Source organism: Mus musculus, chromosome Y (assembly GCF_000001635.26).
Source record: "Mus musculus strain C57BL/6J chromosome Y, GRCm38.p6 C57BL/6J".
In the NCBI taxonomy this organism is placed as follows: domain Eukaryota; kingdom Metazoa; phylum Chordata; class Mammalia; order Rodentia; family Muridae; genus Mus; species Mus musculus.
In genome coordinates, this window is record NC_000087.7 from 71,565,055 (window position 1) to 71,578,821 (window position 13,767).

Sequence of the window (13,767 nt, forward strand, 5' to 3'; positions counted from 1 at the left end):
CAAGTGACCATAGGTGTGTGGGTTCATTTCTGGGTCTTCAATTCTGTTCCATTGGTCTACTTGTCTGTCTCTATACCAGTATCATGCAGTTTTTATCACAAATGCTCTGTAGCTTTAGATCAGGCATGGTGATTCCACCAGAGGTTCTTTTATCCTTGAGAAGAGTTTTTGTTATCCTAGGTTTTTTGTTATTCCAGATGAATTTCCAAATTGCTCCTTCTAATTCGTTGAAGAATTGAGTTGGAATTTTGATGGGGATTACATTGAATCTGTAGATTGATTTTGGCAAGATAGCCATTTTTACAATGTTGATCATGCCAATCCATGAGCATGGGAGATCTTTCCATCTTCTGAGATCTTCTTTAATTTCTTTCCACAGAGACTTGAAGTTTTTATCACACAGATCTTTCACTTCTTTAGTTAGAGTCACGCCGAGATATTTATTAATATTTGTGACTATTGAGAAGGGTGTTGTTTCCCTAATTTCTTTCTCATCCTGTTTATTACATAGTACTTGAAGAATGAGCCAGAGCAATTCGACAACAAAAGGAGATCAAGTGGATATAAATTGGAAAAGAGGAAGTAAAAATATCACTTTTTCCAGATGATATGATAGTATATATAAGTGACCCTAAAAATTCCTCCAGAGAACACCAAAACCTGATAAACAGCTTTGGTGAAGTAGCTGGATATAAAATTAACTCAAACAAGTCAATGGCCTTTCTCTACACAAAGAATGCCTTGTTTTCTAATAGTTGCCGTCACCATATGTGTCTCTTCATAGCGATAGAACAGTGGCTAAGACAGTGGCAAGCCAATAAGCAGTGTTTGCTGTTACTGACTCAACTTCCTGTTTTGTCTTCCTCAGTGACAATCTGTATTCTTTTTATTTCCAAGTTATTTTTTATTGTAGTATTCTACATGGTGAGAAAGAAGAAAACTAGAACAATTACATCTCAGGTACGTACATGAGTATAGCTTATCTCTAAGTAAAAATAAAATGTCTACACATTGACATTGGCACTGTTAGACATTTTTTTCCCTAAGAATACCTTACTGTTTTTTATTGTTGTAAGGATTCACCATGTCAAAGAGCAAATTCCATAGCAAAGGTTTTTTTCAGCTTATACTTCCACATTGCTGTTTATCACCAAAGAAGTTGGGACAGAAACTGAAACAACACAGGATCCTGGAATCAGAGGCTCATTCATAGGCTATGGAGTGGTGATGCTTATTGTCTTGCTCCTCTAATCTTGCTTAGCTTGCTTTCTTAAAGAACCCAGGACTACCACCACAAGGATGTCAACACCCACAATGGAGTGGGTGCTCTCCCATCAATTAAGAAAATTCCTAACAGCTGGATCTTATGGAGGCATCTTCTCAACTGAGGCTCCTTCTCTTTGAAGACTCTAGATCTTGTCAAGTTGCTATGAAACCAGTGTGGCATTCTAAATATAGTTGGCCTATGAGGAGGTGTGTCCTTGTAGGAATAGGTCTGGCCTTGCTGGAGGAAGCATATCACTCTGGGGCTTTAAAGCTCTACCAGTGTGGAAGAGACCCTACCTGTATGCAAAATACATAGTTTTTCCTCGAAGCATTTGGATGAAGGTGCATAATTCTAAACTTCCTCTCCACCACCATGTCTGCCTAGACAGTGCCATATTTTCTGCCTTGATGATCATGGAGTGAACCTCTGAACGTGTAATGAAATGTAGAAAAGCCCTAATGAAATGAGTCTCTTATGAGTGGCCTTGGTCATGGTGTCTTTTCACAGCAACTAATCTCTAACTAATAGAATCAGTTACTGCAGAAACTCACAGATATTAAAATAAATCAACAATCGAGATTATTATCAAGTGCTAAAGCATGCAAACTTATTCTAGAGAGAAAAACTGTTATGAATGAGTCTATGGCATGACTCTCTCAAAAAAGAAAAAGAAAAAAAAGTAAGAAGGACTATTTCACAGTCATATCATCAATATTGATTGCCTCACTGTGTGAAATAGACAAGAAATGGATTAACATTAGATGTCAACCACTGGATGAATGGCTTAAAACGAGAGCGAGACAGAGAGGGAGAGAGAGAGAGGGTGAGAGAGAGAGAGAGAGTGAGAGAGAGAGAGAGGGTGATAGAGAGAGAAAGAGAGAGAAAGAGAGAGAGAGAAAGAGAGAGAATGAGAAGAGAGAAAAATGAGATGAAAGAATGAGAAAGAGAGAGAAAGAATGAGAGAGAGATAGCCTGATGGGTTTTTGATACTTCAAGCCTCAGTGGCCAATATCCTCAGAAAATTACAAGCTGATAAGGAATTAGTTGAAGAACAATACCTTTTGGGTCATTTTCAAACTTCTGTATCTCCATGGAATACCCCATTTTTTTTTATCAGAAAGATGCATTTTCAATTAAAAGTACCTTCCTTGAAATTTTGATCTTATTTTTGGTACAAAGGACTCATAATCTAATTTTTTAAAAGAATCATATTTCCAAGTGGTGGTGGCAAACACCTTTAATCCCAGCACTCAAAAAGCAGAGACAGGTGAATTTCTAAGTTCGAGGCCAACCTGGTCTACAGGGTGATTTCCAGAACAACCATGGCTACACAGAGAAACACTGTCTTGAAAACTCAAAGAGAGAGAGAGAGAGAGAGAGAGAGAGAGAGAGAGAGAGAGAGAGAGAGAGAGAGAGAGAGAGAGAGAGAGGGAGAGAGAGAGAGAGAGAGAGGGAGAGAGAGAGAGAGAGAGAGAGAGAGAGAGAGAGAGAGAGAGAGAGAGAGAGAGAGAGAGAGAGAGAGAGAGAGAGAGGGAGAGAGTTTCTATACAGAGAACAAATATGAAAGGTTTTCAAACTGACTTTCATTTTCCAAGTATGGGAAGAACCCTAGAGTTAGTAACAAAGAACACAGAACACAACACATAGCAGACAAAAGTACAAAGCACACTCAAATAGAAAGAAAGGCATCAAAATAGTGAATGTGAGTACCTTTTTAATGGAGCACAAACACTCTCCCATTCTCCATGAGAACCCAATAAAATCCCTGTTGTCTCCAAAGACTTTGAGTAGGAATTCATCCAGTATCCTTTCTCTTCTATTTGGTTAGAGCTGACTCAAACCTGCAAGGTCCAGGACAGAAAAAATAGACTCCCTCATCCAATTTGGTATGTGTGTTTCCAGGTAGTGTTACAGATCCTAACATGCTTAGACCACTAAAATAGAGCACATCTATTCTACCACAGTTACGGAAGGCAACATTGTAAAAATCAAGGGGCTGGCTAGTTTTCCTAGTTGCTGGCACTGTGGTTGGCAACCTGTAGGTTGCTAGTCCTTGTGACAAATTTCACAGGAGTTGTCCTAGACTATCTGTATGTCAGAAATGTATGTTATAATTCATATCAGTAGGACATTTCAGTTATGAAGCAGCAAAAAATATTTTTACGGTTGGGGCACCACACAGCATAAGGAAGTATATATATGAAGGAACCGCAGTATTAAAAAGGTGGAGAACCACTCTCTGGAACTTTGAAAACTGAAGCATGGTGTGCCTCCCAGACTGTCTTTGACATGAGTCTGAGATATACTTCTGACTCTGATCTTCTTGTTACCTTTTGTTTCTTGTGATCATATGGGGTTAACCTAGAAAGTATATTCAAATGCCCTATGTGAGAGCATGTTCAGAATTCATTTTGTGAAGCAATGTGCTCTAGTATATTTAGGACAGAGCTGTCTTTGGGACCAGTCCTCTTCTGTATGCCTGTGTGTCATTCATTTTCTCTTTATTTGTTTATTGTTTTTTGTTTTTTCGAGGCAGGGATTCTCTGTTTAGCCCTGGTTGTCATGGAATTCAATCTGGAGTTCAGGCTGGCCTTGAACTCATAAATTTGCCTGCCCCTGCCTCTGCCTACCAAGAGCAGGGATAAAAGGTATGCACCACTACACTGTCTTCTTTTATTTATCATTCTGCTATTAACTTATTGTGTCTAGGTGGTTGTTTTCCATCTATTTTGTTTTATTTTATTTTATTTTATGAGGCATTTTCTTTATTTTCATTTCAAATGTTATCCCCTTCCCTGGTTTCCCCTCTGAAAACCCACTATGCCATCCCTCCTCTCAGTAATCAACAAAATACCCACTCCTACTTCCTAGTCCTGACATTCCCTTACACTGGGGTATAGAGCCTTCTCCTGAACAGGAGCTTCACCTCTCACTGGTGTCCAAATAGGCCATTCTCTGCTACATATGAAGCCGCAGCCATGGGCCCCGCCCTATGTGCTCTTTGGTTGGTCTTTTTTTAATTGTATATTTTCTTTATATACATTTCAAATGATGTCCGTTTTCAGTTTCCCACCCTTCCAGAAACCCTCTATCCCATCCCCTCCCCACTGCTTTAATGAGGGTCTTCCTCCATCTGGATACCCATTCCCACATCGCATTGTGGTGGCTAGCAAGGTTACCTCTCTGTCTCCTCATCATTCTACAGCATATTGGTGATCCTGTGGATGATGGGGAAAAGAACACTGGATTCTGACCATTGCAGAGTACCATCCAGTACATCAATCTCAAGCCACACGTGGGTACATCTTCCTCAAAAGTATCTTGTCCTGTTCATAGCAGCTAGTTGGCTATTTTGTGTACCTGGGCCAAGATTGAGGTGTCTGCTACCTGCACAAGCACTTCCCAATACACTTTGGGGATCATCTGTGCCAGGAAGTCAGGGTTGAACTCCACAGGGTTTTTGAGGATTTAAGTGGCCTGTAGGCTCAGACAGAACACTTGCATGCCCACACCCCACACATGTGAGTTTAGCAGGTTGTAGATTAGCAGTTTCACACTGTCACATTGGAGTTCTTGACAGGACTTATTTTTTTCATCATTAATTTAGTTATCTATTTACAATTTAAATGATAACTTCCTTCACAGTTTCCCATCAACAAGTCCCCATTCCAATCCCCCTCTCCTCCCTTCTTTTTTGAAAAAGATTAGTTTGTGTTATTCTTCCACATCACACTCCATCACTCAGTGAAATCAGGGCAGGAACCCATGTAGGATTATAGGTAGGGTACATGGAGCAAGGTTGCTTATTGTCTTGTTTCTCAACACAGTTTTCTCAGCTTTTCTACTTACAAAATTTAAAAATGCCTTTTAAATTTTATTTTAATAACATATATGTATATATAAAAATGTTTTGTTTGCGTGAATGTCTGTGGGCCTTTTTTGTCCAGGGTTCACAGAGTCCATAAGAGCGAGCTTGGTCCCTTGATATTGGAGCTTAATGTGGCTGTGAGCTGCCACCTGAGTTCTGTGATTCAAATCCTGACCTTCTAAGAGAGCAGCCAGTTCTCTTAAACACTGAGCCATTTTTCAAACACTACCCTCAGGTTGCTTTCTTATATATTTTATCACCATCTTTGCAGAGATAGCACCTCTCAATGAGTACTGGATCCTCTCCCATCAACTGTTAATCAGCTGTCTCATGTGAGACTATGCCAGGGCCTAGCAAACACAGACATGGATACTCACAGTCAGCTATTATATGGATCACAGGGTTCCCAATGGAGGGGATAGAGAAAGTACACAAGAAGCTAAAGGAATCTGCAACCCTACAGATGGAACCACATTATTAACTTATCAGTACCCCGGAGCTCTGGACTCTAGCTACATTTGTATCAAAAGATGACCTAGTCAGCCATCACTGGAAAGAGAGGCCCATTGGACAACCAAACTTTATATGCCCCAGTACAGGGCAATGCTAGAGCCAAAAAATAAATGGGAATTGGTGGGTAGGGAAGTGGGGAGGAGGGTATGGGGAACCTTTGGTGTAGCATTGGAAATGTAATTGAGGAAAACACGTAATAAAAATATTTTTTAAAAAAGAAGGACTGAAGTATCTAAAAAAAAAGGGGGGGGGGAATATCCAACAGTAAAATCAGACCCAGAACGACACAAATTGCATGTTTTCACCTATGTATGGAGTTAGCTTGTAAGGTTTATATATGTTTGTTTTTCATTTAGGGTAACAGAGATGAGCTATCTAGTAAGGAACCATAAAGAAGGAGGAGTTCTTCCAAGGAAGGGGAAGTAGAATATAGTGGTATAAAGGAATGAAGAAGACACTAAAATAGGAGGGTTAAATGTGGAGGGAAATATCAGGCCAAGCATCTGAGACTAGAAAGGTCATAAAACACTAAGTGAAAATCTGCCATCATAAATTTTGTTAAATAACCACAGCAGTAAAATGACTTCTCATGAATCCTAATGGCTCCACCCATATGTTAGTATATATGCCTCAGCCTTCATCAGAGGTGAGTTTCCTACAAAACTGGTAATAATCACAGAAAGACACAACTGGACAATGCACAGAGAGTGAGAGACTCAGAGAATTAAAGATTAACGAGGATGCCTTTATCGAGCTCTCTCCTTCAAGAATCAGGAATCTATGCAAAGAAAAGTCAGAAAAATAATCCTGACCATAGGTAGAGATAATGGATAGTATCAATGAATTGTATCATGGGTATTCCATGTTTTTTTTTTTTGCCTAATATACACTTAAGAATGAGTGCATATTATGTGTGTTCTTGTTTTTGGGTGATGTTCTATAAGTATCTGTTAAATTCATTTGGCCCATAACTTCTGTTAGTTTCACTGTGTCTCTGAGTTCGATGGTAGGAGGATAAACAGGGAGATGGATACTTTCAGGTCACATAAGATGGAAAATTTAAAGAAAATTTTCTAAGAAAACAAATAAACATGGCTATAGCCTCATCTAATGTAGACAGATCCAATTTGAGGTTCCCTCTTCCCAGGTTACTTTAGCTTCATGTCAAGAAGGCAAACACTAGCACACACAGGTTAACATAAAAGCATTTACAGCCATGTATAAAAACATCACACCAATGAACTAAGATATTATGTGGACGTTCCATGGCATAAACTTCAGAAAGACATAATTTTTTTACAGTTTATCTCAGCTTTAAAGTGTAAATCCTCAAAGGAGGGCCATGGTCCAGTGCTGTTCTCAATAGACAGCTCCTGATTTTCTAGACTCACCTCTTATATTAATCTGTGAAGTCACCTCACAATCTCACATTTCTTCTGCACAGCATTAGAGATGCCAATTAAAACTAGACTTTGGAAGTATATTAATAAGTTGGCCTTATCTTCATATTCCCTGCCCTTAATCATGGGAAACTCGCCCAGACTAGGTGTCTCAGCCATTCTCACCGACAGTTTTCCTGGTAAATAGGTGGTTGAGAGAAAGAAATTATTTTAAGACCCAACCAGTTTAGTTTATCAGGATATTTGAAATGAAGCTGACATCATTTGGCACAAAAAATAAAGAGAGTCTCCTGTTTTGTGGAGAACTGAGAGAGAATTAGGGACTGGGGCCATGAGGGTAAGTGACTATCCTTAAGGAGAGTCAGTCCAGACCTAGAGGCTGGGTCTGACAGCATGCAGAGGAGTGCAGTTCAATTCCCTGCAGCTTCCTGGAAGGAGCACTGTTTCTCTTCAAATTGTGACAGGGATGGCACCCACAAGGGGGCAGAATGCAGTGGTGTTCTAGACTTCTTTTGAGCCATCATGGTACTGATTACCACTCTTTCACTTGCTATTACAGATGAGCAAACTCAATAGGGTGACAAGTATGATTTGCTGACTTCAGAATCTCTAATTGCAAAACTCTTACAGGGCATGCCATTTTCCCTCCATGCTTGGAATAAAAAGAAAGGATTGGGCTCACAGGACTAAGCATCCTCTGACTAGCTTTTAGAGAAGAGGCTGCACTGAAGTCCAAAATTGAGACTTTGGTGTTTACTGAGAGTTTAAAAGCTAAGAACCTGTAACATTTGCTCTGTGGTACTGAAAAATATTGTTCTGAAAAGTGTATGAGAACATAAAGATGAACATGTAGCTTAAGGAGCACCATTACTCTGATAGAACATCAGGCACCTGACATTCATTTAATACATTGAAATAACCACCAAATCCCAAAAAAAACCCTCCTCAAGTGTACATTACAAGTTTCTGCTCCGGCTTAAGATACAAGTCTTCAAGAAAACACAATATGGCACTAGTCAGAAAAAGAAGTCATTTATTGATCAAGTTGCCTTATTAACAAAAAATATCAGCAATGGGTTGACGTTGCTTAGCACCTACATAAATTTGGAATAAATGGAAATAAAATTTCAGTAACAGATCAGGAGTACAATAAAAACATTATAAAGTTACAGTAATATGGAGAGAAATAACTAGTGTTAAAGAATTCAAATCCCTGTCTAAGCTAGAGATGTGACTCGATGGTAGTGTTTGATTTGCATACATGTTAAACCCACCACCAGAAAAGAAAAACAAAACAGACACCAAAAAAAGAAGATACTCACAATTCAGTTTATCTGTTTGTTGTGAGTAAATCCACAGCAAATATGAATGGTTAACAACACAGGAAGGTATTATGCAAAGGAAGTCACACACACTCACCCTCATGCACACACACACACACACACAAGGAAAAAGAACACAGAAGAAAAAAGAACAGTCCAGTCAGGAAGCTATTGAAGAGAGTCCTTTAAAACTTATGATAAAGAAGATAAAGTGTATTTCTTCACAATTGGTGGTTTCTGGTGGACAGTAATTAAGGATTCATTTTTATAGTTGGTGTTTGATATTTTCTAGGATCTTCTTTTTATAACCCCTAACGCTAGATAGGACAAAAATAAGGGTATATTAGAGAGAGGAATTAGAAAATCTCTGAATTTAATTTCTTTCCTTGTTCTTCTCCTTTAATTATGGCTACTAACAAACCACAACCAACTTGTGTAACCAACCACCAACCACCAGACTAAAAGTACAAGTTTTGACAATAAATCTTGTGCAAAGTTAATGCAGCAGGAGTTCGTCACTAATGGATGTTGTGAGTATGTAAATATAGTATTCCACCAAAGACTTACTATCTCTGATTTCTATACTTCTTGCAGTCAGCTGTTTACTATTTTAATATTAGTCATACCTGTTCTATGCAGTGCCATGTGTGTTGATGAAAATAATTTTCATCTCGGGAACACAAATGAAATGCAAATATTGTGTGTAAATCTCTGTTAGTGTTGCTTCATGAACATGATTTATCCATGGAGTTACAGTACTAATGGTCTGTGCATGCAGTATACTGTGTCTGTGATGATAAAGAGTCTCACCGGCGAGAACACACACACACAGGACACACTCAGATCCTTCTGCAGCATAGCTTTAATCCATCTCAAGAGAAAGATGATTAGCTTTTGGGCGAGAAGGCTTAGAACACAGGAAACTAGGTCCTTAAATAGACCACAAGAAGTGTTAGAGACATATTTCACCCTAAGGGCTGCTCACTATCAGCCCATATGACGCCACAGAACAGGAAGGGCACAAAGAATGGAAAAATACCCCAGCACATACACAGACTATTTCTTTACCAGTTAGAACAACGGATGTCAGCGCCATCTTGTAATGGAGATTGAAAGGGCAGCTCCTCACAGTATACATTCAGTGTACATAGCTAGATATTCCTATTTAGTATTTTATGATATACTATATATAACATACAGTGTATACTTAGAAGATGAATCCAGTACAGGATTAGGATTTTTAAAAAGTTGTGTGAGAGCTTTGTGATAATATATATATATATATTAATAGACTTGGCTGAGTTTCTGGAGCCATTTATGTGTTATTTTCCAATGAATCATAATTTCCTTTTATTCTGTGACTGGGAGAGACAGACTTATTATAAGAAAGAAAACCATTAGCCTGGGATCTCTCCTATTATAAGTATTCCTTGGGTCTGGGTGGTCAATTAGACAGAAACCATGTCTTGGTATACTGGTTGTAATCTGAGAAATTTGTTGCAACCAATCACCCCATCTCTGAGGACACTTGAGTAAATGTAACTTCCTAAAAGGTCTAAAAATTAGAAAGACACACACTAGGTACATGCACACCATACATTCTGACTCTGTCTCTGATTCTGAATCTCCCTTTGACTGTCCCTGTGACTCTGCCTGTCCTTCCTTTTCTCCTTCTTCATTCTCTATCTCAGCCTGTTTCTCAACCTCTGCATCTGTGTCTGCCTGTGTTTCTTCCTTTTCCTCTTCTTTTGCTTGTGCAGCTGCCTATTCATTAGTGCTGAGATATCATGCAGAATAATGTAGTTTTAGAACTGATCTACTGTGGAATTTGTTTTACATCAACACTAGGTGCCTGTCTACCTACTACTAAAACCATTTAATTGATTTTCAATCTTCAATATAATCAGAGATGTATCCAAATTCATAGGGCAACAATTGCTATGTAAATGTCTGATGCTCATCGGTCACTCCACTGTTTTGAACAAAGAGTTTTTTAGTCAGAAGTTTAAGCACAGGCAGATAACATTATTGCAAGCATACAGTCCTGTCTTGATTTCAATGAGATAAAAATTGGGACCCAAAACTACCAAATGATGTAATGGATTCTATCTGTTTTCAACTTTCAGGTTTTAAACTGTGTTATCTATAGAAGTCTGGACAACACCTTAATCAGAGCTGGTAAGTGGAGACAGGAACTGAAGCAAAGACTATGGAAGAACTCTGGCTTATTCTCCTCCAGGTCATTGGGATGTGGGGTCCTAGGTGGTGTAAAACAGAAAAGAATGAAAAAATAAGTATCAAATATATCAAAATTTTTGACCTACATCCACATTTTGAGGTCCTCTCCTAATAGTATGTGTGATCATTTGGAAATCAAGTTTTATATGGCAATTGGTAAACTGTAGAATTTTCATTATTTCTATTTTATGAATGTTTTACCTGAAGGGGTGTGTCTGCTGCCTGTGCACTAAACTGGACCGTGTAGAGATCAGAAGTTAGATAGTATCAGATCCACTGAAACAGCACTTACCTGTGGCTGTGACAAACAAGATGGGCCCTGGTAATTGAATCCTGTAACCTGTGCACAGGGGCCAATGATCTTATACTCTAAGCCATGTACCACCTCCCCATTTTCTCATGAGCGAAAAATGGTGTAGGAACACAATCTTTCTCAAAAGGTCCAAATTCATCTAAGAGTAAATTAATTCTTATAAGTCTTTCTTAAAAAATCACCACCACTACAACAAGAAAAAAATAGATAAAGAGAGAGAAATCTGAATAGGATGTTTGTGATCTGTGGTGAATTCTAACCAAGAGTAAGCTAATACACAATATAAAGCTGTACTGAGAAGCCTTAAGAAGGCAGGTATCTCACTCTGACCAGGGCTAAGGTTGTTTCGACTGTATTGGCTTTATTCTTCTGGAGATTCTTGTCAGGAATGGCGTCCTTTTACCAGACCACAACAGGAAACCTTCCATATGTCTCCTTTGGTGTCTGGGCATAGGATATGTGAGATGCATCAAGACTGATTAAAGGTCATGTTCCCTAGATGTGAAACTGTTTCCAGGAATACGATGGTATACACAAGGTCAACTCCAGAATACATAGCATCAGGTCTTTCTTGGCCAATTCAAAATTGGAGCCAAAATCTCAAGAGACAATGTATGTGTTGACAGACTTGCTGCTATCACACAGGTCATGGCTTCAATTTCCAGCAATTACATTGTGACTGTTTCTCTGTCTCTCTATCTGTCTCTCTATCTGTCTCTCTGTCTCTCTGTCTCTCTGTCTCTCTGCCTCTCTCTCTTTCCTTCTAACTTCCCCACTCTCTGTATTGCTATCTCTCTGTATCTCAGTCTCAGTCTGTGTTTCTCTCTTTCCCTCTCACTCCCTGCCCCCCCTTTCTTTCTCATCCTCCCTGTAATTCCAGCAGCATATGCTGCTGTATCCTCTTCTGTCCTCTGATGTATTACATATAAGAAGTGTCCATGCAAACTGTAATGTTCACAAACAACCATATCTGCCTTCGCAGATTGAAAAAATAAATAAAAAAATAATGTCTAGATTAGGAGTCTCAATCATCTGTGAAAGGTAGGAGAGAGTGATCACTGTGTGTCACCTCATTTAGAAACAGAGTACCCAAGGAATAGAGCCTACTCCCCACACCCATGGAATGAACACCACATGCAAGAGGAGGGATTTTGGAAGAGGAACTCATTCCTGGTCTTTCCAAGAGGAGTGTTTTGGTGGGTGAGCACATCAACAGAACAGAGTTCTCACAGCATGTAATTGCCCCCTCCCACCAGAAACCAAAGTCACCTTGGTGGGACCAGGAGCAGTTCACCTGCCTCTTCAGGTTGCTTTTGTTTAACTGCCTTTGGAGACAGCAGTTGGAGCTGCTGCTACCTGCTGGAAAGGTGGCTTCTAATGGGACAATTCATTGGTCTGTAGAATTCAAACAATTTTGGACCCTATGAAAGTAATGGATTGTCCAAATGCTCCGGGACTGAGAACCTTGGGGAAGCTCTAGGTTTTTTCTTAATCTGCAATGTCATTTAGACATTAGAGCAAGCAGAGATGATTTGCTCCTTCTCTTAGGCAATCAGATTTTATCCTGGAAGACAACCGTTGTGAGCCTTGAGAGGGTTTGCTGGAGGAGAAGGGATATTGACAGTGCTCTACCCAACCTGCAAGGCACACAGCTAGACCTTGTTCCCTCTGATGCATAGAAGTGTCTGATGGTATTAGATGGGATTCTTGATGAGGACAGAATCTGAGGAAAGGTTCCTGGTAGAGAAATGAAGTGCAGTTATACAACCTAGAAAGTATATACCATTGATCATTGTGAGCCTGAAACAGAAAGCACCCAAGCATTGGACCTAATGTATGATTGGTGAGACAGATTGAAGAGATTTTGTTTGTTTTGAATTCTCTGTATAGGTATGGATACATTGTCTCATGGGAAGGGGGAGTGTGGATTCCCTGTGGTTACTAAAATAGAAGAAGTTGTAAACAGCCTATGGAAATGTGGCAAGTCCAAGTGTATGCTGTGCATGAGCTGCCAGTGTTCAGAAATGCTGAGCCATCACTTCAGATTCAATAAGATATTTAAAGAAGAAAACCAGAAGAAAAAACTTAAGGGGACTGTTGTGAATTTTAATGAGACATTTTTAATTATTTTTACTGATTTATATAACATATGCCAAATGGTGTGTCCAGTCTTTTAAACATGGCTTGATTGTTCCTTTCAAAGTATCTTGATTATTATTCCCAGAGACAGGATTTACAATCTGTACATTCAAATTCTTATTTGTACTTCCCAATTTCCCCTGTTTCTTTTGTTTTTCTTCTCTGGAACTGGATATTTCTGTATAGTCCTAGATTTCTGTGCTTTCCTGTGCAGATCAGCAGAGAATTCATCTCTACCTGGTTTTGATTCCCATATCCTGAGATTAAAGTCCTTTCTAAGCAGATCTCAACACCTTTTTTTTAAATTTTCTGTCTCACAGTTCTTGAAGAATAGATGGGGGAGCAGAGAAAATTTCACCCCAAAAAATTGGCAATTAGTGGCTGCAGGTGTGAGGGCCAGTTTTCTTCATAGATTTGGCTCCTCAGAGGCTGCCCATGTTCCAGTGGATGTGTTTCCCTAACCCCACATATGTAGTCAGCACTAAATTCACTCAGTGGTCTTTATTAAAATGTGCATGGAATTAAGGCTAAAAGTGATACAGGAGAAATGGAGAGCAATTCAAGGAGGAGATGGTGATGGATTTACTCAAACTCATTATGTTTATGTACAAAGTTCTTCAGCAAAACATTTAAAACTAAGTAAGTAAGTAAATAAGTAAATAAGTAAGCAATAAGCAAGCAAGCAAGTAAGTAAAAAATAAATATAT